This window comes from Crocuta crocuta, unplaced genomic scaffold (genome assembly GCF_008692635.1).
Source record: "Crocuta crocuta isolate KB4526 unplaced genomic scaffold, BGI_CrCroc_1.0 scaffold296, whole genome shotgun sequence".
NCBI lineage: Eukaryota > Metazoa > Chordata > Mammalia > Carnivora > Hyaenidae > Crocuta > Crocuta crocuta.
Genome location: NW_027530504.1, coordinates 197,110 through 206,993, shown reverse-complemented (window position 1 = coordinate 206,993; position 9,884 = coordinate 197,110).

Genomic DNA, 9,884 nt, shown 5'->3' with positions numbered 1-9,884 from the left:
AATTAAACCAAAAAAAAAAAAAAAAAAAAAAGGCAAGCCCTAACTGGCTTTGCCGTATCCACTGTCAATCACCACGGGCCAGCTGACCTAACTTAGAGGTGGCATGGCTTCCCGGAAGGTGCAGAGCCAGGCGGGGGACACCGCCTCGGAAGGGCAGGTTCCGGGTTAGGGCACACGCACGTAGGCTGAACCAGAGTCGACTCTACGACGGCATCTCCTTCGTGGTCGGAATACACGTGTGGAAACGAAGGGGCAGAAGTGGGGAGCGGCTCCCTCGCTTTGACACCCCGACTCCTCGCGCAGAAATTTTCCTTTCTCTCCCAGCAGCTTTGAGCTCTGCAGGTTCTGGGGTCTTCCTTCCCGAGGAGGAAAGGCTTCCCCCAGAGGGAAGAGAGCAAAGATTCTGCTCAACTGCAGGCGACTTTCACTGGCCGCCTGGGGCTCTTTATTGCCACTGAACCAGCAGGAAGCAAGAGGGTGTGTTCCACGCGCTGCGGGGATGAACCCCAGTTACCGGGGGGGCCGGGGTGCTGCTACGCAGTGGGGCAAGAAGGGCTGCAACCCAGGGGCTCTCTGGGGGCGCCTCTTGGTACTTCCACCCCCAACAGCAATGGTTAATGGGGAGCTACCGCAACCAACACAGGCAGGACACTCACCATGCCATCTAGGAATGATGGCTCGTCAGTCCACTCTGAGCGCTGACGTTTGGCCCGCGGGCGGGAGAAACGGAATCCGCAGCGGAAGAAGGAAGCCCTGGTCCCAAACGCAGCCTCGCAATCAATTTCAAAAATGAGGACTGCGCTTAGCTTTGTGCATCTTCTCTTTCCCTGTCATCTGTCGGTGTTTGTTTGCCTCTGCGACTTCCGTCTTCACTCTCCTCCCTCCCATTTTGTTTTTCCATTTTATTTACAAGTTGTTGGAGGTGACCGTTACAATTCTGCCTTTAGGTCACAGAATTTTCGGTGAAGCGTTGACCATTTGAGGGTCATTAAGATGGCCCACAATGGATACGAGGCCCGCTTCTACCGTGCAGCTCCTCACTCCGGGGGAGAAGGTGAGAAACTTGACTTCCCTCAAGAGTGCTTGCATGTTGGGGCGCCTGGGTGGCTTAGTCGGTTAAGCATCCAACTTCGGCTCAGGTCATGATCTCGCGGTTCGTGGGTTTGAGCCCCGCGTCGGGCTCTGTGCTGACAGCTCAGAGCCTAGAGNTAAAAAAAAAAGAGTGCTTGTATGTTGATAGCTGGAAACACAGAGCTGTCTTGCTGTACAGAAGTCCAAATGCGTGTAGGAAGGTGCACGTGGAAGGCCGAGGAGCCAGAGGGGGTGAACCACAGGAGTTACTAGAATAAACAACCCTAAAATGTGTATGGAGCCATAAAAGACCCCACATGGCCAAAGTAACTTGAAAAATAAAAATAAAACCCAAGATATCACAGATTTCATGTTATACTAAAAAGCTGTAGTAATCCAAACAGTATGTTAGTGGCACAAAAATAGACACATAGATCAACGGAATGGGATATAAAGCCTCCAAACAAACCCCTGGTTATATGGTCAATTAACTCTGACAAAGAAGGCAAGAACATCCAATAGGAAAAAGATCGTCTCTTCAACAAACGGTGCTGGGAAAACCGGACAGCTCTACACAGAAGACGGAAACTGGCCATACACAATATGTGCACACCACACGCAAAGATAAACTCAAAATGGATTAAGGACCTTAAGGACCGAAACGTGAGACCAAAATGTGAGACCTGAAACCCTAAAAATCCTAGAAAAGAGCTCGGGCAGTAATGTCTCTGACATTGGCCATAACAACATCTTTCTAGATAGGCCTCCTGAGGCAAGGAAAACTAAAGCAAAATCAACAACAACAACAACACCACCACAAAACCAACCAAACAAAAAACAAAACCAAAAAACAAAACTCTTGGGACTACATCAAAATAAAAAGCTTCTGCACGGCAAAGGAAACAATCAACAAAACGAAAAGACAACGTACTGAATGAGAAAAGTTATTTGCAAATAATATATCCCATAAAGGGATATCCCATATCCAAAAATATATGAGGACCATCTATAACTCAACACCAAAAAAAGCAAATAATCCAACTAAAAAATGGGCAAAAGACATGAACAGACACTTCTCCAAAGAGGACATCGAGATGGCCAACAGACACATGCGAAGATGCTCAGCGTCCCTCCTCTTCAGGAAATGCAAATCAAAACCACACTGAGATACCACCTCACGCCGGTCAGAGTGGCTAAAATTAAAAACTCAAGAGGCAACACGTGTTGGCAAGGATGTGGAGAAAAAGGAACCTTCGTGCACTGTTGGTGGGGATGCAAGGTGGTGCAGCCACTGCGGAAAACAGTATGACGCTTCCTCAAAAAATTAAAACTAGAACTACTTTATGACCCAGGAATCATACTACTGGGTATTTACCGAAAGAATAGGAAACCAGCAACGCACCTCTGTGTTTACTGCAGCATTATTTACAATAGTCAAGTTATGGAAAGAGCCCAAATGTCCGCTGACTGATGAATGGATAAAGAAGATGTGGTGTGTATATATCAGGGAATATTATTACTATTATAGTATCCATTATAATGGAATGGAGGATGAAATCTTGTCATTTGGAAACACAGAGATGGATCTAGAGAGTATAAAGTGAAATAAGTCAGAGAAAGACAAACACCATATTATTTCACTCGTACGTAGAGTTTAAGAAACAAAACAAAAGAGCAAAGGAGAACAAAACAAGAAACAGACTCTTCACCACAGAGTACAAACTGACGGTTACTGGGGGGGTGGGGGGGGCTCCCGGGAGCCGCATGGCCTTGCCTCGTCACTGCACTGTGTACCTGCCGCTAGCAACACCGATGTTAACTGCGCGGGAATTCAAACTCCACACGTTTCCTTTCTCTCAACAGTCGCCCCTTCTTCTTTTGTGTGTTCAAGCTTTCCTTTCACCTTGACTTGACCGGTCAGCTCTCAGTTTGTCTACTGTGATAATTTTCTAATAGTTTTCTATTATTTGCTTTTTCTGCCTCGTTTCCTTTGTTCTCTTCCTAATTTTGAGTCTGATGTTTCTTTTCAGTCTCTCATTTTTTTTTTGTTTTATTGAGGTAATTTTCCCTGGATTCAGATAAAGGTTTTATCATATTTAAAGAAATCCTACTGTTTAAGTTTGTATTTATTTGTCTTTCGATCGGAGGGTAATCTAATAGAGAATTAATTACACTTCCAGTTGGAAGGGACTTTTTGATTACATAATTGATTTCTGGTTTTACTGCATTGTGATTAGAGAATACGCATCATTTCTACCTTATGGAATACATTAGAGTTTTCTCTGTGGCTTAATATACGGCCAACTTTCGTGAATCTTCCATTTATGCTTGAAAAGAAGGCACTTTTCTGTTTTCAGGACGTGCGGTTCGGTGTCTACCCGGAGGGGACGTTTACGCCTGTCCTGCTTGGATTCAGGAGGTGTGTCGACTTGCCATCCGTGTGCTTTCTGCGGATCGCTGTGTTTTATTTGATGCACAGACCCTCTTAGCCGCGTCTTCATCGGGGATCGTAGCTTTTAGCATTAAGTAACCTCGTCTCACTTCTTGTTTTCGAGGCGGAATTCCGCCTTGTCAGATACCGAGACCGTGATTTCTCCCCGCTGCCATTTTTGGTTTGCGTGTCCATGTCCATGTCCTCGTGTTGAGCTTTTCTGAATTTGTATGTCAGGTGAGCCCGGAGTGGACCCGCGTGGGGTTGGTTGGGGCTTGCTCTGTGACCTGGGGTACGCTGAACACGCTAGCGTTCTGTGCCCTTACCTTGACTCCATGACGGCAGGGTATACTTTCCAGGCCTTTGACTTTGGGACTGGGCGTGGACTTGACACGGGCAACTGGACTGTAGCGGACAGGGCACGAGCCAAGTTTGGAAATGTTTGCATGGCTGGGCTTGCCTTCTTCCTGCCTTTTGCCGCGACCAGGACATGCCTCACCGCGGCACTGGCCCGAGGGGAAGGGGGGACGCGGAGCAGACCCAGACCCGACCTGAAGCTCAGAGCCGAGCCCAGGCGAGGCCAGCGGAGCTCTGATCAGTCTGCAGATGCCCGGGTGAGGAATAAATACTTGCTGTTTAGTGCTGCTGACTTTTGGGGTTATTTGCCACAGAGAACGATTATGGTAATAGCTGAGCGGCACAGGAGCCAATCTTAGTCTTCTTATTGGGGATCCGAGCATATTTACGTTTCTTGGTACAAGTGACCCATTTGGTACTTGTGCTATTTATGTTTTACGGTTTCTGGGCGTATCGTGTTTACACTTAACCGTGCATCCTTCGCACGAAGGTCTAGTCTCTTCTTCCCCCTCCCCACCTTTTTTGCTTTGTTCTGTGGCTGTGTTTAGGAAGGCTCACATCGTTGTTCGAGAGATTATCCTTCTAACGGCGCCTTCAAATAATGTTCTTCGTCCCCCTTTCTCCTTCTGAGCCCTTTACTCTTTGGCTTCCCCGGGTTTCAATGACATCGTCTAATTCTCATGCTTTTAACAAGGCAGCAGTGGCTAAGCTTGGTCTACTCTTTCTCCCCCCCTTCTCCTCTCATTAAAACGCTGTGCTCTGGGGCGCCTGGGTGGCTTAGTCGGTTAAGCGTCCGACTTTCCTTAGGTCATGATCTCGCGGTTCGTGGGTTCGGGCCCCGCGTCGGGCTCTGTGCTGACTGCCAGCTCAGAGCCTGGAGCCTGTTTCAGAGTCTGTGTCTCCCTCTCTCTCTGACCCTCCCCTGCTCACGCTGTCTCTCTCTCTCTCTCTCCTAGAAATAAATAAAACGTTAAAAAAAAATTAAAAAAAAAAAAAAACAACGCTGTGCTCTTTCTGCTTGCTTGGCACGTACCACGGGGTGGCGTTCTTCCATCCTTACCCATTGTATTTTAGTCCTAGATCTACATTTAAGTAAATCATCATCAGTCCTTTTGCCCAAATTTGTCAAATCTCTTGGTTGGATGGTTTGTCTGAAAAGATCCCTCCCGGAAGGACTCGTAAGTAGTATATTCACTCTTATGTGTTCAAAATCAGTTTGAAGCTACTTGTCTACACCCTGGAAACCTGAGAGCCAGCCTGGCCAGACACCAAGTCCTTGCCTCACGCCTTTTCTTGAGTCTCTTTAAAATGCTGCTCCTCTGTTAATCTTGACTTCCATGGTATTTTAAGAACCCTGAGGCCAACGTGACTTTCCTTTCTTTGTATCTGACCTGGTTTCATGCCTGCGGGCCCAGCGGATTTCTTCTTTATCTTCAAAGTTCACTACTTTCCCCCGGGATAGGTCTCTCAGTATTGATAACTCTGGGTCTGCTTTTTTCCAAAGACATAGTGGCATCTTTCAGGATGAAGCCTCGGCTCCTCATTACAGGACATCGTCTTTACTTACAGTGTTACGTTTCAGTTCTATTTCACTATTTGGTTTCTCTTCTCCCAGGACTTCACTTACATGAGCGTTAGTCACTCTGTTCCCAGCTGTTACATTTACGCTTCCTCTCTGGTCTCTAACGCCTCCGACAGTTTCCTTTTATTGGGTCCTTTCATTTCCATCCTCTGTGTCTGTTTCCACACTTTTCTGTGGTATCTCTTCTCCTTTGGGCACGTGAGATACTTTTGTTTTTCTTCAGCTTTCTCCCCGAGTTCAGCGAGCTACTATTGTACATGGTACTTGTCTGTATTTATTCTGAGCTCGGGGGTCCCTCTTTCATAGGCGCTGCTTGTTCATATGTAATCAGTGATGGGGATGTTGTTACAATTTCCCCGTGCTTTTGGCTGTTTATCTGGATTGCATGTATTGTGTATTTTTATTTGCTAAACAGTTTTCCCAGTTTTCCCCTGAAAGTACTACGTACGAATGTTCTGTTTGAACTGCATTTCCTTCAGTAAGACAGTTTTTTTAAATTTTTTAAAAATTTTTATTTATTTCTAGGAGAGAGAGAGAGACAGCGTGAGCAGGGGAGGGTCAGAGAGAGAGGGAGACACAGACTCTGAAACAGGCTTCAGGCTCTGAGCTGGCAGTCAGCACAGAGCCCGACGCGGGGCTCGAACCCACGAACCGCGAGATCATGACCTGAGCGAAAGTCGGACGCTTAACCGACTAAGCCACCCAGGCGCCCCAATAAGACAATTTTTTAAAGGCCCGTCTTCTGATTCTTTGACAGCATCTTGTTTGACGAGAGGCCTAATCTTAGCTCCTTCTCCCCCTTCACCGCCAGGCCTCCAAGGGGAATCCGCTTCCAAGGTGGCCTCTTCCCTAGCAGGCGTCTTCTGTCCCCTCTGGTTCCACACCTTCCCGTATCTTTTCCTGGACTCCGCCGGCCACAGCTCTTCCCTCGGCATTTCTCCAAGCAGCGTGGGTCTCTCTCCTGATGGGCGCGAGCCCTAGATGTGACCCGTCTCTACCAAAAATTACGTTCTCTCTTTTCCATGCAGTGTCTGCCTGGATCTGTGTACTTTGGTTTGGGACTCGATCGGCCCCAGTGAAGAGGCAGGCCGTAGGCCGGGTCGGCCTCTCCCCGGCACGCTGGCCCCCGTTCCCCAGCTCATTCTTAGCCACTAACTTGCGTCATGCATTTTGGCACTAAATTCCATCTTTGGTCCCGCGGTGTTCATCCATTCACTCAACAGACATTTACGGCCATTCTGCGTGTGCCATGGGTTGAGGTTACGGCAGGGTCCAAGCACCGCCCGCTGTGCTGACCTCGTGGCCGTCGCTGTCACAGAGCAATCACACCGCTGAGTACACGACTGTGGGGACGCCTCTCACGGGGAGAGAGGGCTGAACTAGAGCTCATTAGATGAAGTCGGCGCTGACCAGACAAAGACGCGAGGAAAAGCATCCCACCGTCGGGGGAAGGGAGAGAACACACCTGCACAGGCTCAGCGACAGGAGGAGACACAGGCCGTCGGGGCACCTGAAAGGCTGGAGAGCCAGGGCGATGGGCCGGACCACGCAGGCCCCGCAAAGGCCACGTTAAGGACCTTTTCCTTTATTCTTTTAACCACAAGGTCAAGAGGAAGCCATTGACTTGGCTTTAATACCGCGCCTTGCGGAGACCCCTCCGACGCCCTGCGGAGGATGGGTCTGTGGTACCCACGTGGCTGGGAGGCTGGTGGGGAGCTCTCAGCCAGGGGAGGGTGTGCAGAGGGGAATCAACAGGGTTTGTAGTCAGAATGGACTTGGAAAGTCAAGGAAAAGGACAGGTGTCAAGAACAATTCTTTTTAAAATTTATTTACTTATTTTGAGGGATTGGGGGAGGGGCAGAGAGAGAAGGAGAGGGAGAGAGTCCCAAGCAGGCTCCGCGCCATCAGTGCAGAGCCCGACACGGGGCTGAATCTCATGAACCATGAGATCATGATCTGAGCCGAGAGGAAGAGGTGGAGGCCTGACCGAGTGAGCCACCCAGGCGCCCCAGGAGGGTGACACGCTAAGATCAGCCAGTGGTTTTGCCGTGACCCCCCCGCACCCCCTTGCAGCCATCAGTTTGTTTTTAGACGCGCCTTAGAAGTGGGGGCGGTGCTCAGTCCTGAGCTGGTCCTCAGACACAGAGAAGTGGATCAGACACAGCCCTGTCCCCAAGGGGCTCACGATGTGGCGGGTGGGGGGGACCACACAAAACCCCCAGAATCATCGCTTCGAAGCACTGGCAGCCGGCGAGCGCAGCCCCGGGCATCGGGGCATCGGGGCATCGGACAACCCTGAGCTCGGGGTTTTAGGGAACGGCAGTAGCCGGTGTCACCCGCGCAAGCGCCCTGAGCAGCTGGGAAAGGAATGGACACCCAGCGGTGGAAATCAGAGCACATCTTTTGATCCCAACTCACTTCTCTCTGAAGCGTGGGCCACAGCTAACTGTGGTCACTAAAATTAACCTTTTTTTGTCATCCACAAATTAGATCTGCCGGGTTTACTTCACTTGATGGGAAGAAACGGAAACCTGAAGGTAGTGATCCCTGGAGCTGAATTTGGTTCCAGGAAAGNCCAGTCACGGTCTCCAGGTAAAGCAGAATTCACCTTCCTGGGTTCCTTATTTTTATTTTTATTACAGGGAGAGAGCGAGCGAGCGAGCGAGCATGCAAGCGGGGGAGAGGGACAGAGGGAGAGAGAATCCCAAGCAGGCTCCGCGCTCAGTGTGAGGCCTGACGGGGGGCTCGATCCCACAGCCTTGGGATCGTGACCTGAGCCAAAGTCAAGAGTCAGATGCTCGCTTTCCTGGTTTTTTTGGACATTGCGTTAGCCACCACGTGGGAAAATGGGCTGCTTTGACCTTGTAAAATAATCTCTCCTCGGGGCGCCTGGTGGCTCAGTTGGTTAAGCGGCCGACTTCGGCTCAGGTCACGATCTCACGGTTCGTGGGTTCGAGCCCCACGTCGGGCTCTGTGCTGACAGCTCAGGGCCTGGAGCTGCTTCGGATTCTGTGTCTCCCTCTCTCTCTGACCCTCCCCTGCTCACGCACTCTCTCTCTCAAAAAAACAAAACAAAAAAGCACCTAAAAGTCAAGTACCTTTGAAACCGTCCATGCCTACGCTGTGACGTGTACCTTTGCGTCTTACACGGCACCTCGATTAAAGCCAGGCCCACGCCTTCCAGGGAAGCTCTGGCCGCCGCCGCCGTGACGAGGACGGGGTGAGCGGCTCACCTGGACGGCCCTCTGTGTGCTCAATAGGGAAACAGTAAAAACCCAAGAGTTTTCAAGGATTTATTTGATTTCTCCACATGATCACAGCTATGGTTTTACATCAATAGAGTCTCTTACTGCTCACAAACAGAATGCGTATTAAAACGAAAGCGCTCCTCTCCTGCCCCAAGTCACACGGCGGGTGCCCGGCCTCTGCGAGGAACAGGTCTCTCGAAGCCTGTGGTCGGCCTGCAGCCCAGAGCGGACGCTGGCCTTGAAGACGAGAAGTGGACGACAGCTCCCCAGAGGTGACGGGGCCGCGCGGGGCCTCGAGGCGGCGCGGTGAGGCCCGGGTGCGCCCCGCCTCCTGCCGCCCCTTCCCACCACCCCCACTTCACCCGGTCCCTCTCGACATCTGTTTCCCGGATTATTGTTGTTATTGGAGATACTTTACAAAGTTAGCCGGTTTTCAGGCAGGAAGAGTGATGACACTTTACAACGAAACCGCAGGATGCATGCTTACCTGTGGGGAGACACAGCCGCTCAGGGGCGCTGGCTCAACACCTATGTCACGGTTACGTATCGGCTGTCTTTTCAGCTCGTTTTAAAGACAAACAAGAGGCTTCTTCTGCATGCAGCGCGAGACGGGACGGTCCCTCTACACCGGGTGACGAAGACGTTTGTAAGCAAGATGTGCACATCGTACCGGATGAGCTTTATTTTTACACGGTTGTACAATTCATTCGTAAACTTAAAAAACATACAAACACATGATTTGACTGTTGTCCCAGAAAAGATTTCTGCGATGCCGCCAGCCGCTTCCTCTACGCCTGCCCCCGGAGGAGGGCGGGGGTGCACGGCAGGCTGGGGTCCAGATTGGTCCCACGGGGGCGACGCCGCGGGGGTGGGGGTGGGGAGAGCAACCCGTCCGCAGCCCCCGCTCCCCAAGTGCGCTTCCGGGCAGCGTGGCCCCAGCCTCCTTAATGGAGAATGCACCTTCTGGAAACACTTCCCGTGGTTATGTTTGTAAAAATCAAACAAAGAATGATGAAGCCTCCCTGACCTGAGCCCAACACACCGTACGAGGCTGGAAACATGGGGAGAGATGGAATTTGTTCGAGAAAATCCCCCTTTCGCTAGATCCGGCCCCGTGGCGCCCGGACAACGCCCCTGGGCACACGGATGGCAGTTCTGGAGGTAGGGTTCTGAACGGCCGTGCAGGACGGCGATG